Below are 15,485 nucleotides of genomic sequence, written 5' to 3'. Positions count from 1 at the left end.
TTGCAATACATTTAAAGTATGCCCTCTCTGTATGGATAGAAAATTGTTATATTACAAAATACTATCTATAACATACATGTCTATGTCATGTGAAAACTGGACATTTTGTCACCCTAAGTGAAACTATTCCTTGTAAAATATTATACTTTAAAAAAGTTTGTACTTTAAACTTTTATTTTAAATACTCAGGAAATTCTTTTTCCATTACTGAGTAAGTGATTCTGGTTCCCATATTGTTCTGTTAAGGGTAGTTAACCCAAAAACCAAGCAGATAGAGCAACCATTGACTACCATGGTATCAGTTTCCCTACTACGGTAGTCAATTGTTGCTCTATCTGCTTTGTTATGTAACCCTGTTAATTTTGCCCAATAAAGTCCTCCAATTACCTTTAATACACTTCAAACTAGAGTAAAGTGTGATATCCAATTCGCCACTAGGTGGCAGTGCACAATGAAACGTTCTTCTTCTACAGTTTTCGTGCATTTGCGTTGCTAAAAGACACAAAGGCTTGAAAAAACGGGAGCCAGAGCCGTAGTATTAAGATTGAAATTGATTTAGAAAACAAAATATATCCTCGAGGTTGAACAACATTGAAAGTAAGACTACACCTGTTGTAAAACAAAGTTATCTTGGAGAGTAAAAACTATCATTTTGTGTTTAGCTTGAAGCTAAAATTGTTAAATGACTAAAAAAGGTTAGATTTCAATGTTACAGTGGATTACATTGAAAAAAATAATGTAAAAAAAAAAAAACAGTCTGGTTATCTACAATAGTAGTGGATGTTAGGTCCGTGTACCTTTGGATAATTATTTTTTTCCGTTTTGTTTTCTAAATGTAAAAACAAAGAAAGAATTCCTTTATCACACATTCAACCCTCCCTATGAGAATAAATAAACAAATTTCGAGTCTTTTTTCTCATATATATATATATATATATATATATATATATATATATATATATATATATATATATATATTTTTTTTTTTTTTTTTTATCACACATTGTTCTAATCCGCCAAATGGAAAAACTATCAAACCAAAATGGATAAACAGCTTGAATATTCAATCTCAACGTGGGTGGGAACAAAACGCCCCTTTCTGCTGATTGGTCAACCAAACATCAAGCCACACCTTCAGTCTTCCACGCATTGCGCAACAGAATAGTATCCATCCGATACATTTGTACAGATTATTAACAGAGTTTATTGCAACTACATTTAATTCTCGTTCTCATCAAACAGCCAGACTAATAAATGGCTTTATACAGCCCGTACCAGGGGAGAGCGTACAGAGCTTTCAGATTTGCGTGCAGAGAAATAAAAATGTATAGTAATAAATATTAATTTACGTGGCATCTGCTCTCACAACTACTCCTAGCTATGCATTTGGCACACTGCTGTTTTATTCAGCTGACCAACTCTAAAAATCTCTGCTGGAGCGACGCGACGCACTGGACAGTGCGGAGAGAATGTATCGGACATTTTATCCTGGTCTATAGGCATCTCATCAAACAACTAGATTAATAAATGGCACGAAACATTTGTTATTTCTTTGTGTGGTGGAATTTGTTTCTCATAATACATTTTAATTCATTTGCATTGCATCTGCTGTCACATTTGGCACACAGCCTGTTTTATTTAGCCGATCAACTCTTGAAATATGTGTGGCAAAAATGCACGACTCACTGAACAGAGCAGAGAGAATGTTGTAGTGAAGTGATCACCAGTCCTGACTGTTGTTTTGAGCAATACGCTGTTTTTTTTTTTTTGTTTGTTTTTTGTCCCTCAACTTTTTTCTGCCAGCTAAATTTCTAAAGAAAACCCACAGATCATTGTGTGACACGCAACATAAGGCGCACAGAGTAACCAAGTTAATTCTTGAATGAATCTGAGTCTTTGAACAAATCAGTTGAGTGATTCACCAGCCTGGCTGCGTCCGAAAACCTAGGCAGCTGACTCATTGCCTCGCTTGCCTTATCAGGCAATGGCTTGTAAGGCAGTGTTTTGTGCATGAAGGCACCTCACGAGACTGATTTCAGACAGACTTCTAAGGCAGTGTAACAGTTTAATGTTCGACAGCAAACTAGAGAGAGCTTTGGTGAGAAGTAAACAAATATTTAATTACTACATTACTCATTTCTCGCTAGAAATGACATCAGAAGTGGACAATATTGGTTAAAAACATACATTTACACACAAACTGACCAGCAAACACAGCTTTCGGACGCCATCTTATTTTCCATGCTCAACTGTCACTGAATGGAAAGCACGTGATTGTGGGATATCAAAGGCAACGAAGGATACATGCATAGATATACATAATAAAGGCTAGGTGTCTTACGGCGGAGTCACCATTGTCATCACCGGCGGCCATCTTGTCACAGGCAAACTTTCTGTCGGGCTCTTTGGAACCTGATGTAAGGTGAGGGATCTGTACGAACATAAATACTCTTATCTCGCTGAAATCTTGACGGATTTACAAATGGTTTGGTTTCTTACAAACGTTATTAACATGGCTACAAATCTGGATGCTTTAACACGTTGAAATTACAGCTTTTCGTTTCGATAAATGACTTAATCCTGCAGCTTGTGTATCATGGCTAAGTAATGTGGGCATTATCAAGGCTGAGACCACAATTGAGCTATTCAGGTTTTATTGACACCAATAACGATTTTATGACAACCAATCTTTTGTCTAGTTAAAATAAACTTAGTTTGCATGTTTAAAAAAAAAAAAAAAATATATATATATATATATATATATATATATATATATATATATATATATATATATATATATATATATATATATATATATATATATATATATATATTATTATAATAGTGATATTCTTATTATAAAAGTGTATATATATATATAATGTTCGTTTCATCTTGTAATTCTATTTCATATTTTTGTATTCAAAGCATTTTGTATGAAACATAAAACTAATGTCATTGCATTAGGCTATATATTTGCTCTGCTGTGTGAATGTATTTACGGACCTCTCTCAGCATTAAATTGTGTAAATACATCTAAAAGCAACTTTAGATACTGCATTGCCACCTCTGCAGCGCAGGATCCCTTGGGCTGAAACAAGACAAACTCTAATTGTATTGAATAAATTTAAGATTTTAAATTAAAAGATGGCATGCCTATATTTAATAAGATATTGTTTGACTAATTAATAAATGACACTAATAGATGGCAATAAATATAGAAATATATATTCATACCTGGCTTTATTTTTCAATGTGTTAATTCATAGGTTATTAAACATGTAAATGAACGGCAAGAGCAGATTAAAAGTTTCTGTTCTGTTTTCAGTTAAAAAGATGTAATTTAAGCGTCATGAGTTAATGATTTTTACAACGAAAGTGATTCAATCAAGAACTTTAATAGCTCGATAAATTTATCTTAGAGTTAGAGCTGTTGGTAAAGCCAAAACAAACTATGTCTATTCATTTTCATATTATCACTGTAAATGTGCATTGAAATAATCTGTATTGTAAGAAGCGCTAGGCCTAGGCTATATATAAATGAAGATGACTTGACTTGACCCTTGAATCGATTCTGCTCTGCCCTTAGGCCAGTTTCTCCGCACTGTCCAGTGCGGTGCGCAGCCTCCGGCTCACAGATTGAGAGTTGGTCAGCTGAATAAAAAGGCTAAAGTGTGCCAAATAGTTTAGGTAGCTTTGAGAGCAGATGCCACGTAAATTATATTTAATGTGATAAATTAGTATTCCACTGCACGCGAATTTAGAAGAAAGCTCTGTAGGCTCTGTCCTGATACTACGTTGTGTCAAGCTTTTTATTAGTCTGGCTGTTTGATGTGAATGAGATTAAATGTAGTTGCAATAAACTCTGTAATAATCTGTGTATCGGATAGATATAGGGTTATATATTCTGTTGCGCGGAGCGGAGTTCCGGAGATAAGAGTGGATCAGTGGAAAGGGCCGTTTTGTTCCCGCCCATATTGAGATCGAATATTCAAGCTGTTTATCCATTTTGGTTTTAATGTTTTTCCATTTGGCGGATTAGAACAAAGTGTGATTAAAACAAAAATAAAATTTTGGAAAAACGACTCGTGATTTGTTTCTCGAGTTTCTTGATTCTCATAGGGAGGGTTGAATATGTAATAAAAGAATGCCTTCTTCATTTTTTCTCTTAGAAGAAAAAAGGAAAAAAACTAATTATCCGAAGGTACACAGACCATTTTGTTGTATGTTCTAATTTTGGTATAATGAAAAAATGCATTTTGAAAGGAAATAATACATTTTTCAGTCAAGTATGTCAGTTGAGTTACTATGCTATACTGCTATACTTACTTTTGTTTGTCCAATTCCATTTAATTGATTTTAAATTAAAAGATGTATAATTGAACATATGGGCCCTGGTGCCTGGTTACCTATTCCACTGCCTCCACTATCAGTGCTGCAACGATTCCATTGAGTGGTTTGATATGGACGCTAAGTATTGAAGGGGTTGTTCAACAGTCATGATTCATCTACTACATCAATGTATCGATTTATATTCCTATGATCCAACTACATCGATCTGTGCTCGGCAAGTTGGCCTTCCGGACGACATATATAGATCTAATATCGTTTAAAAAGGAAATCAATCGATTTTATCGAAAATAGGAAATAACACATTTGATTTAAGCATGTCAGACTTTATATGGATGTTTTTTTCTTAGCACTTTTAAAGGCGTTAAAGGTTACTCAGTCTGCCTATATGTGACATCAGACACGTGCCAGCAGCAGCACAAAGAAAACAAAACATAGCACGGACAGGATTTGCCATGACATTGGATGACAGAGCAGAAGCCAACGAGCGAGAAATTATCAAGCCACCATTGCGGTCCAGTGTGTGGAAACACTTTGGCTTTAGAAAAGACGGAGATGTTCTAAATAAGTCGCTCGCTGTTTGTAGTAGTAGCAGGTCAGCCACTGCTCATTCAACCTGAAGAGATGTTGGTTGCACTTTATTTTTGATGTTAATATTATATTTGTATTATTTTTATGTTGAAAAACAACAGCAAATGTAGCAGGTAAACCTACTGTTAATTAAACCTGAAGATATGTTAGTTGCACTTTATTTTTGATATTAATATTGTAATATTTTTATTTTGAAAAAAGGTATATTACTTACTCACTTACTGTACTTTTATTGAAAATGAGAGCAGAAAAGTTTAACTTTCTGTTAATACAACCTAAACTGTTGGTTGCACTTTACTCAAATAAAATGTGAACACATTTGCCATTAATTGTTTACTTGTTTGTTTATATCCATAATTAATTGATACCTGGTTCCCCTAAAAGAAACACCAGGAATCTAGGAAACTTCACCTGCACGTATTTATTTCAGTCACACTGATTTAAATTTTTGGCTAAAAAGTTACTGAATCGATTTCAATTCACTGAATCGTTTCGGATCGTATCATTCTAAATGAACCATTATCGTCCTTGAATCGTATTGACAACCTCAAATCATGACCGAATCGTTGTTAAAATGAACGGTTACACCCCTAGTTTAAATATTTGAGCGTACTCAAGGGTAACTCATTTTCCTTTGAAAGATTTCCTTTTTTGTGTTTTTTGTTTGTTTTATGAGATCCCAAAAGTTGTGGCTAATTTGTTAACATCAATGGTACTAATGCTGTGGGAACTGAACTAAATATTGAATTTTGAATAAGAAGTTAAGAAAAATAATTTAAATAAGAACTCCATTCAAACTTTAATCTGTTGTCCTGTGCTTCCTTTGGAGTGGAATCTACAAGTCTTTTGACCGTATGTTTAGTACATAACCAATCTCCTCATTGAATCTAAATTTAGATAACTCCTATAATATAATATAATATATATATATATATATATATATATATATATATATATATATATATATATATATATATATATATATATATATATATATATATATATATTTATATTTATATAAAATAGCCTGCCTATAAGCAGAATTACCACCTTAGGTAAACATTCTTTAACATATCATCTTTTGTGTTCAAGAGAACAAAAACTCAAACAGGTTTGGAACAACTTGAGGGTGAGTAAATGATGCCAGAATTTGTGGGTGAACTATCCCTTTTAGTTTTGGGGTGTGTGTGAGTGTGCGGGCTGTAAATTTAAAGGGTTAGTTCACCCAGAAATCTAAATTTTAATTACTCATTATTTACCATTATTTACCATATTTTAATTACCATTAATTACTCACCCTCATGTCATTCCAAACCCGTAAGGCCTTCGTTCATCTTCAGAACACAAATAATGATATTTTTGACGAAATCTGAGTGCTTTCTGACCCCTTCATACAGATATTCAATGAACACTTTCAAGGCCCAGAAAGGTATTAAAGACATCATTAAAATAGTCCATGTGACTCCAGTGGTTCAACCTTAATTTTATAAAGCGACAAGAATACTTTTTGTGATAGTCTAAAAATGTGATAATCACTGGCTCTGAAAACCCGATTTGTAAAAAAAAAAAAAAAAAAAAAAAAAAAAACTTTTTAGAAGATTTATAAGACTTCTTATTAATTTAAACCTTTTTTTTTTTTTTTTTTTTTTTACAATAAACATTTCATTTTTAAATGCTTAAGTCCTGATTGAAAGTACACTCTAAAAATGGCTGGGTTAAAAACAACCCAATTGGTACAACACACAAATGTGTTAAATTTGGCAGCAATGTCAACTACAAACCTACACTAAATAATGCTGGGTTGTTTTTTAACTATCCATCGCTCTCCATTAACTTTGTATTGAGTGAGGCCGCCTCCTTATCATTTCAGACTTATTACAAAAAAACAGAACAATGTCTTAAAGCTGATATGTGACAAGATGTGCACCAAACATGCTAAAAAACAAGTACGTCAATTGACGTGACTGAATGCAGCTGTAGGGACCAAATATAGGCTATTTGTGAGTCGATGCTATACAGATAGGCTATCAGCACATTTTTTAAATTTCAGTATGTACTTGGTACCGAAGTACCGGTACTTGTGACATCCCTATAAAACCATGGTCAATTTCCTTAAGGGGATCATGGTTCCGTGTAAATAATCACAAACTGTATTAATCTATCGTCTCACATACCTAAACTAACATGAGTCAGTACTGTTACATTGCATCGGATTCTGAGGTAGGCTTTTGTCATCTACAGTTATTGTCATGTAAGCTTAAGAATTGTTGCAGCGAAGAAGAAAAAAAAACCTATAATTATGCTAATTAAAGCCGCACTTGGCTACTTTTGCTCTCGGGGTCCCCCTACAGTTTGGAAAAAATAATGTCCTCAACTACTGTCGTAAGAGCTGTCATCCTACAACAGGGGATGCCATCGCGTGCATTTGTTGACATGACAACCCTGATAGCCCTGAACTAGTGATGCGTGGGTCGTCTCATAACCCGCGGACCCCGTATGTCTATTTAATGGTCGCGGGTGCGCGGCGGGTTGTAAAAATATATACAGTGGTGCGGTGCGGGCCAAATAACTTCATAAAAGCGCCCCGCGGGTCGGTGCAGCACTAACAGTTCCCCTGAACACTGCAAGAGGAGTTCTTCTGGCGTCGCGTGTGAAATGTGTTCATCCCAGGTAACGTTACAGTCAGTGGCATATGTTTCAGCATGTCATATGAATATAATTTCATGGGTTTTATTTTTTTCAAACGCCAAATAATCACGATGCTCACGTTTACAAGCCAGCGTCATTATAGTAGTCTATTGGTTACCGTTTTACAGAATCTATATGATACTTCAGTTCAATGTTTGAGTGGTAGCTCACCGTAACAAGCAGGACAGCATCGGTCAGGCACGCCTCCTTCAGCTCACGCCGACGAGCAAACGCTGATCCAATGTTGATCCTCGTCCTTTAATCCGATAACTTTTTTGTTTCCTCTTATTGCTTTCCTCCAACAAAACCTTTTCTTTCTTATGTGTCTGTGCTGCTTTGGACATGACTATATTTTCCGACGAACAAAGTTGGGCTCGCACGTCCGAATGTAAGGAAGTGTGTGTGTTGGTGGAAGTGACGTATATGCCGTAAAGCAGTCGAATTTTGTAGTTCTTTTTGTTCTCGGGTTACTACCCGAAACCCGAAGTTTAAAAGTACGATTAAAAACGATACAGACCCCATCAGGCTATGGCAGACGTGTCATTCAACCTATTGTAAGTCGATTTATCATCACAAGAGTCTTAAAAAATATATTATGAAGGTTGAAAAGTTACCTAGTGCTGCTTTAAAATGAACTTTTAATACGTTCAAACATGATATGAACTTATCTTAAAACATCTACAACCAGTGGCTTTGCCTTTTGAATTGTCCTTTCAAAATGACAGTTTGGGAGCGAATTTAAACATCAACGTGCAAAGCACTTGAAACAACCAAGCGGTGGGTAGAATCAACCAAGCATTGCGATCCAGCAGGTTTAACCCAACAAATGGAAATTTCAAACTACCCATTGGTGTTTAAAATGTGATCAAATAAACCAAAAATTGACACAAGAGTCTTAACCCAGCATTTTGGGTTTAAAAACAACCCTGCATTATTTAGAGTGTAGCACCTTTTGTCTTTATCTTTAACCCCTTAATATGCACCGGATTGTGGATGCAACGCAAGTGGGCGTGTCTCTACTTGTATTTACTTTTGCTTTTAAACAAACTTTTCAATCAACTATCACAAACTAAGAATCATTTGAAGGCTAAATCACTCAAGATTCATGTTCTGAACTGGTTTTTGCAATAAATACACATGAGATGAAAGGGTTAAATAAAATGCTGAAGCACTAGCTGTTTAAACATTAAAGGGTTACTTCAGCGATTATGGCTTTGTATCAGTAGAAACCCTGGAGTATATTCAAATGATTGTCCCCCCCCCCCCCCCCCCCCCCCTCATATCCCCCTGAGACAAGAGATTTATGCATTTTATTTCTGGAAAATTTCCTCCTATGATGCAAAATGACAATATTTGCATCATAGGAGGAATTTTTGGCCAAAGGCTAAAGACTACAGCCAGCAGAGGGAGCAATTTCCGCGCATGGGGGATGGAAGATCACACACAGAGCTCAGCTGGCAGCTACAGGCACTCATTTAAATGGAGCTATGGTGAGCAATGTAAGTCTTTTAACTTCTCAAATTAAATTCTATGAAAGTTAAGCTTGCAAAGGCATGAACTGAATCGCGCCAGACTGAACTCACGTTGTGAGTGTAGTCACGATTACCTCAGCACTCATCACGAGAGCTCATCAGCTCATTTATCTGACTCCTGCAGTTAGTGCTCAGTGCTGTGATACTCACACGGTGACTCGCTCATTATATTGAACAGACACTTTCAGTTTTTTAATTGTAGTGTCTTCTCCAACTCAGTCACAGTAATCAAGTTGGTGGCTTTGGGAACGGCCTCACAGGGCAGCAAAGCATTCTGGGAATTGTAGTCTTTCATCCCCATGAGACAAAAATACATTTTCTGTCTTTTCTCAGTCTAGAAAGCACCAAATTCAAAAATAATTTCACATTTCTACTACATTGATGGCCCCGTTTAAATACAGATTCATCTTCCCAGCGCTGAAGTACCCCTTTAACATAATAAACGCGGTACTCATCTTTCATCTCCTGTCGTTCAGATCAGATCAGACATATCCAAGAAACAACAGCATACATGTCGGTGTAAGAGTCCAAAAATTCATCTCACTTTTTAATCCAAAACAGCGAAAAAAATTGAAGAAAAAAATAAAATAAAAATACTCCTTTGTTTGCATGAGCGTTTTGATGTAGAGTCATGTCCATTTTTAATGAAATGTCGATCTAATCATACCCTGTAGTTTGGACTCTTCCTCTTATATTAAACCGTCCCAGGTAAACCCTCTCCTTCAATCACATGCTCTCTGATGAGTCATCATAAATAGGAAGTGATTTACTGGCTCCGAAAGCTGTCAGTCAATGCACATGGTTTTCACTGGATAAAGGCAATCAGTGCCTAGCCAGCAAAGGTTTAATTAATGGACAAAGTAATCAATCAAAATACATAATTTTGTGCAGTGTTTGTAAGCTATGATGTAAGCATGGAATGAATATACCTTGTGCTTACCATCTCCATGGCACCAGCTTGGCCTGCCAGTTTTTGCACACACACCTAATCGCATCGTGCAGCCTCTTTGACAGACTGTTTTTATCAACTAAACGAGTCTTTTACAATTTGTAAATTCTGTAAATAGTTACTTTATATTTTCAGGAACTGTAATTGCATTATAATTAGCAGTTTATTGCAGATTTATCTGAATAAAAAACTACTCTTTACAATAAAAATGTTCTAATATAATTGTCCTTTTTGAAAGGACACCTAGTCTTTTTCTGGCATAAGAGCTTACATACGCTACATTTTTAAGAGAAACATCCTCAAATTTGAATCAAAACATGATCAGACACTTTTCTAATCTAACTTAGCAAAACAATAAACACTAAATCTCCACCTTACAATTCATCTTGCACAAAAAAACCTCATAAAGCTTTATTTTAACATTTAAATTTAAGCATGTACTCTCTCCTTTAAGCGTCGTTGCAAAGCATGCTAGGAAATAGAAATCCCAGCCCAGTTTCAGTTCAATTTAAGTTAGAATATTTAAAAGCTTAATTAAAAGGAAAAAAGTATATAACACTCAAAATAATGAAACAATTCAGATTACTTAAAATGTGTCAGTTTTGTAAACTCAAAAGAAAAATAAAGTTTTAAATACTCATATGGTTAACCCTTAAATGCATACCTCGGGTCCACTACCACTACCCTCCTCCTCATTCATTTTTTAAAGTTAGACATAAGTATTATGCTTAGTATTCCTCAATCAATCAATTTTTAACAATATAACAAGAAAAAAAAGAAAAAAGATTTATAATTAAATGCCTGTTTTTCCACTCATTTTTTTGTCAAAATTGTGTAGGGTCACTAACGACCCGAGATGTGTAGGATTGTACGTTTAATTTTTTTGCACAATGATAAATGAATCTACAAAAAAAAAAAAAAAAATAGGGCTTAATTCAAATTTATTCCACAAGGTGTATGCAATGTCTGATGTGCAATGATGAAGTGACGTTTCACTCATAGCTACCAGTGATGTGCGGGTTGATCCAAAACAAGGGGGTGCCTGCGGTCGTTTTAAATAAAGATTGCGCAGGAAAAAATGCCCGATTTCCCAACATGATGAACTGAGCAATTGTACCTTTGTAATAGGTATTAATAATAATAATAATAGCCTAGCTCAGTAATGTCCAACACGTCACATGGTAATGCGTATCAATAGTACGAGTGTGCAATCTCGTGGAATGTAGCCTATACACCAAAATGAGTATTGGTGTGCATTAGATGCACACTGTATGGCTTGGAGTAGGTGGTTCTTGCGTATAATTCGCCATAAAGTGCGTATCATATGCACGCGAAAAACCGCAAGCATAAAACTAATTTTGACGTATACATTCCAGGGCGAAATTTTTGTTGGCAAAGTCGGAGGAGAGACGCACACTTCGATTAGACTGGATAAACACATGCAGCATCTTAATTGTAAAGAAAATGAAACAAAATAAATTAATAAATCAAGCCTTTATTACACAACACTAGGCTATAGTATATCATACAGCATTCAGAAAAAAAAAACAGTTTGGGACTTTGCGCTCCTAAGGGCTTTCACACTTTTCCAAAAGTGGGCTCTCTCTCAGTTTAGCTGCTGATGAATTCTTCAAGCAGGGTCGAAACATAAACATTGCGTTTATCAATAAAATGAATTTAAAAATTGCGTTCATCAAAATGCATCTAGACAGCTGAAATGGACAATGATGGGCCGCCTTAAGAACTGTTGCTCTCGCCGCCGCACCTCTGAGCGCACGTCAGGGCCTGAAACATTTTCTCCTCCACAGGCTGGATTAATAGATATTATGCCAGTGAGCATTTACTACTTTTAAAAAATGCGAGCCAGGAAGCGGGTCGGGTAACGTTACAATATTTTCTTTTTTGCGGTCCGATTTGCGGGGAGGTTAGCTGAAAACATTGGACGGGTGTGGGTTGTTTATAAATTGACCCGCGCATCACTGATAGTTACCTCAGACAGAAAACGAAACAATAATAATTATAATCTTGAAATGGCTTAGTGATTTACTGTAGAGAGCAAGTACTAAACACAATCAAATATTAAGTGTCAATTTTACTTGATGATGGATGTGGTCAAGAAGCTGTCAGTGATCAAAAAATTGATTTTGACGACGTTGAAAATTAGTTTGAAGAATATTTGTAAGATTGTGAATATGAGGCACAGGCTGTACTGGTAAACGAGCTCTCACGAGGACAGTGATGATGGTATTAAACGTCCGCTCAAACGGAACACTTCTAAGTCCAAAAGGTAACGAAATAAGTTTTATTTTATTCTTCTGTAACTGTTACTCTCACATCTGGAGTTGTATATATTATCGCGACAGGTAGAGATTAGGGATGTTAACCGATGACCGTTTGACTGATGGTTGACCGTATCAACGTTAACCGATCAAAGTTGTCGGTTAAAAAAAAAAAAGTGATCTCTAAATTAGGCTATTATAGACAGTGGACTAAATGCTACTACGGTTAGCCATCTCATTCCAAAATCTTTTTGTGTGAAGTGAACAAATCCCTCACACTCAATTTTTCGCCTGTTTGTACTTAAAGGGGGGGTGAAATGCTGTTTCATGCATACTGAGCTTTTTACACTGTTAAAGACTTGGATTCCCATCCTAAACATGGACAAAGTTTCAAAAACTAATGTTGGGCGTTTGATGGAGTATTTCTGTGTCAAAAATACTCCTTCCGGTTTCTCACAAGTTTCGGAGAGTTTTTTTCGAGTATGGGTCTACTTGACGTTAAAAAGAGCGGAAGGTCCTTGTATGGGCCGTACGGGCTCTTCTCCCGGTAGGGTGCGCACGCGCGTGACTAGAGCACGCTGTAAACAGTCTCTCAGATGCAGATCCAGTCGTCCGTGAACACTTATGTGGCGCCGCGCTTCTCTTTATTCCTATGGGTGACGTCGAGCGACTTCAACGCTTCAGCACAGCATTCCGGGAAGGCAGCGCTGCATTTGAACCGATTTGAACGCAGAAATGACGGGAAGCTTTACAAAAACATTTCAGTTCTGTCTCAAAATGGATTTACACGCCACTGCTGTCACAGAACTTCACCAAATCAGACCAAAGAAGTGTGTTTTTGACGGAGCGGTCCCAGCGACAAAGCTTCGGTCCTGCTTTGGAAGCAGCCAGTGAGTTAACTTAAACTGCTTCAAATGTCTCTGCTTTTGGCTACGGACGCATAAGTAAACATCAGTAAACGACACGATCGCGTGCTTCGTCATTCAAATGCTCTAACGGTTACTCCATTGTTGTTCTGTATAACGTTACAGTATTCTGACGTGCAAAACCGTTTTGCTTGCTACTTCTAAGGTCTATTCGCATATAATAGTCCATAAACCGAATCATGTCCTCATACACTGCGAGTAAAGACACAGAAATATGGAGAGGCCATTAAATACAGTAACTTACATACCACAGAGACGGACGTCCTGATGTTGCCGTTTCTCCTGTTCAATTTATTTCTCCCTCAGATTTGATTCTGGATCATTATCTGTATTAGCTGACATAGCCATGGGTTCCTCCACGCTTGAGGACGTCACCGCTTTGCGCGCTTGTCATTCTTTAGCTCCGCCCACACGATACGCCTCCAGGCGCTCGGTTTTTTCCGGAAAGACTCGGTACAGCCTATATTTCTTTTATAAATATGATAAAACTAAAGACTTTTCGGAGATATGAAGGATGCAATACTACTCTATAGGTACTCAAGATTGACATGAGATTGACTGAAACTGAGTGTTTCACCCCCCCTTTAATAAACCAATAAAAACATTTGACACGAGGTCACAGCATTTGGGTTTGCGTTCACAAGGTTTGCAAAAAGTAAACAGGCTAAAACACTCGAGGTTAGAGCCAGGGCAGACGACAGTATGAAGCGTGAATTCCGCATAAGATGGGCTTACATTTGGAAATATATTACATCAACATTTCAGTGGTAACACAAAAGGTGTTGATCATCGTCTTTCTTTATTATTGTTAGCACTACCTCGAACTAAAGCGGCGTCTCTTCGGAGCTGTTATTTTCTTAAATGAGCTGCGGCAATGTTTCAAATGAGCTTCGAACGCTAGACAAATGCCTTTATTTTCAACGTGATCACCTTGTACTCAAACCATTTCGAAACTAAGGAGCCATTTGTTTGTCGATTACAAACAAGCTCCTCGGTGCCGCGTTTCGTGCTGTAGGGGATTTTAAAAAAGTAACGTGAGTGTGAGCGAGCAGCAGAGAGATAATAGAGAGATGCGACAGAGTTGCCAAATTGCAGGCGGGGCTCACAGCTGCTATTTCAAAATAGCGCAGCATATTTTAAACGAATCGGTTAACCGGTTTCAACCGGCTAATGAAGCTCGGTGGTTAATTCAAGAAAATGTTTAGTTTTCGCCATCCGTGGTAGAGATACGTAGATAGACATCCATGTTAAATATAGATCCGGGTCGCTAACGACCCGAATATGTAAGAATGTTTGGTGAAACAGTCATGCATTCAAGAGTTAATGGGTTATGTATAATGGGTTGACAGCATTTTGATTCACAAGCTTCATTAAACACATCCCCCCAAATAATCTCCAATGTAAATGCCAGTGTATCTTGGCCCAAGAGACACACATACAGAGTGGCTTCAACACTGATTAAAAGAATAACCAATTTGAGTTAAATGAGATTGGTCCTCTGATGCAGTAAAATGACTCAAGTTACAGGTCTTAAGTAAAGTACTGTTCATTAACTCTCTATGTCATTAGCGTTTGCAGATAACATCTTCTGATTAGACTCATCTATCCAAAGCATCTCACTAATTTATTTGACAGGGACTTTTTGTAACTGTAAAAATGCACATCAACAGCCTCCACAAAAAAAAAAAGAAAAAAAAAGAGAGAGCGAGGGAGAGACACAAAATAATTGAGGGGCAAATTACACTGAAGCATTTGAGATTGCATCAAACAGGAGACAGGAAGTGGGTACAAGAGAGGGGGGTGGTTACGGTGGAGGGGGGTAAATGTAAGATAGGAAAATGAGAGCGACATTAAAGCGAGGTGCTTTATGATGTTAAATGGAGCTCTGGCAAATGTCACTCAACCCTTGAAACACTTTGATGAATCAGACATGTCACAGCAGAATGAAGGTTTTATTGAGCTGTTAAAATATTCAGTTTGGTTTTCAAAATTATTTATGACTAAGATTTGAAGACATTTTTTTAAGTAATTTTCAGAAAATCCCCTCTATTCTGTGGCTCAAGGTTTGCTGTTCCTAAACATACACGTACTGTCCCTTATGATAAACATCCTTCGGAATGTGCTTGGTCCGAGGTGAAAGGTGAAAATGGAAATAAAGTCCATAATCATA

This window comes from Pseudorasbora parva, chromosome 16 (assembly GCF_024679245.1).
Source record: "Pseudorasbora parva isolate DD20220531a chromosome 16, ASM2467924v1, whole genome shotgun sequence".
Classification (NCBI taxonomy): Eukaryota; Metazoa; Chordata; class Actinopteri; order Cypriniformes; family Gobionidae; genus Pseudorasbora; species Pseudorasbora parva.
The sequence above is the reverse complement of the archived record's forward strand: the minus strand, read 5'-3'. Positions refer to the sequence as shown.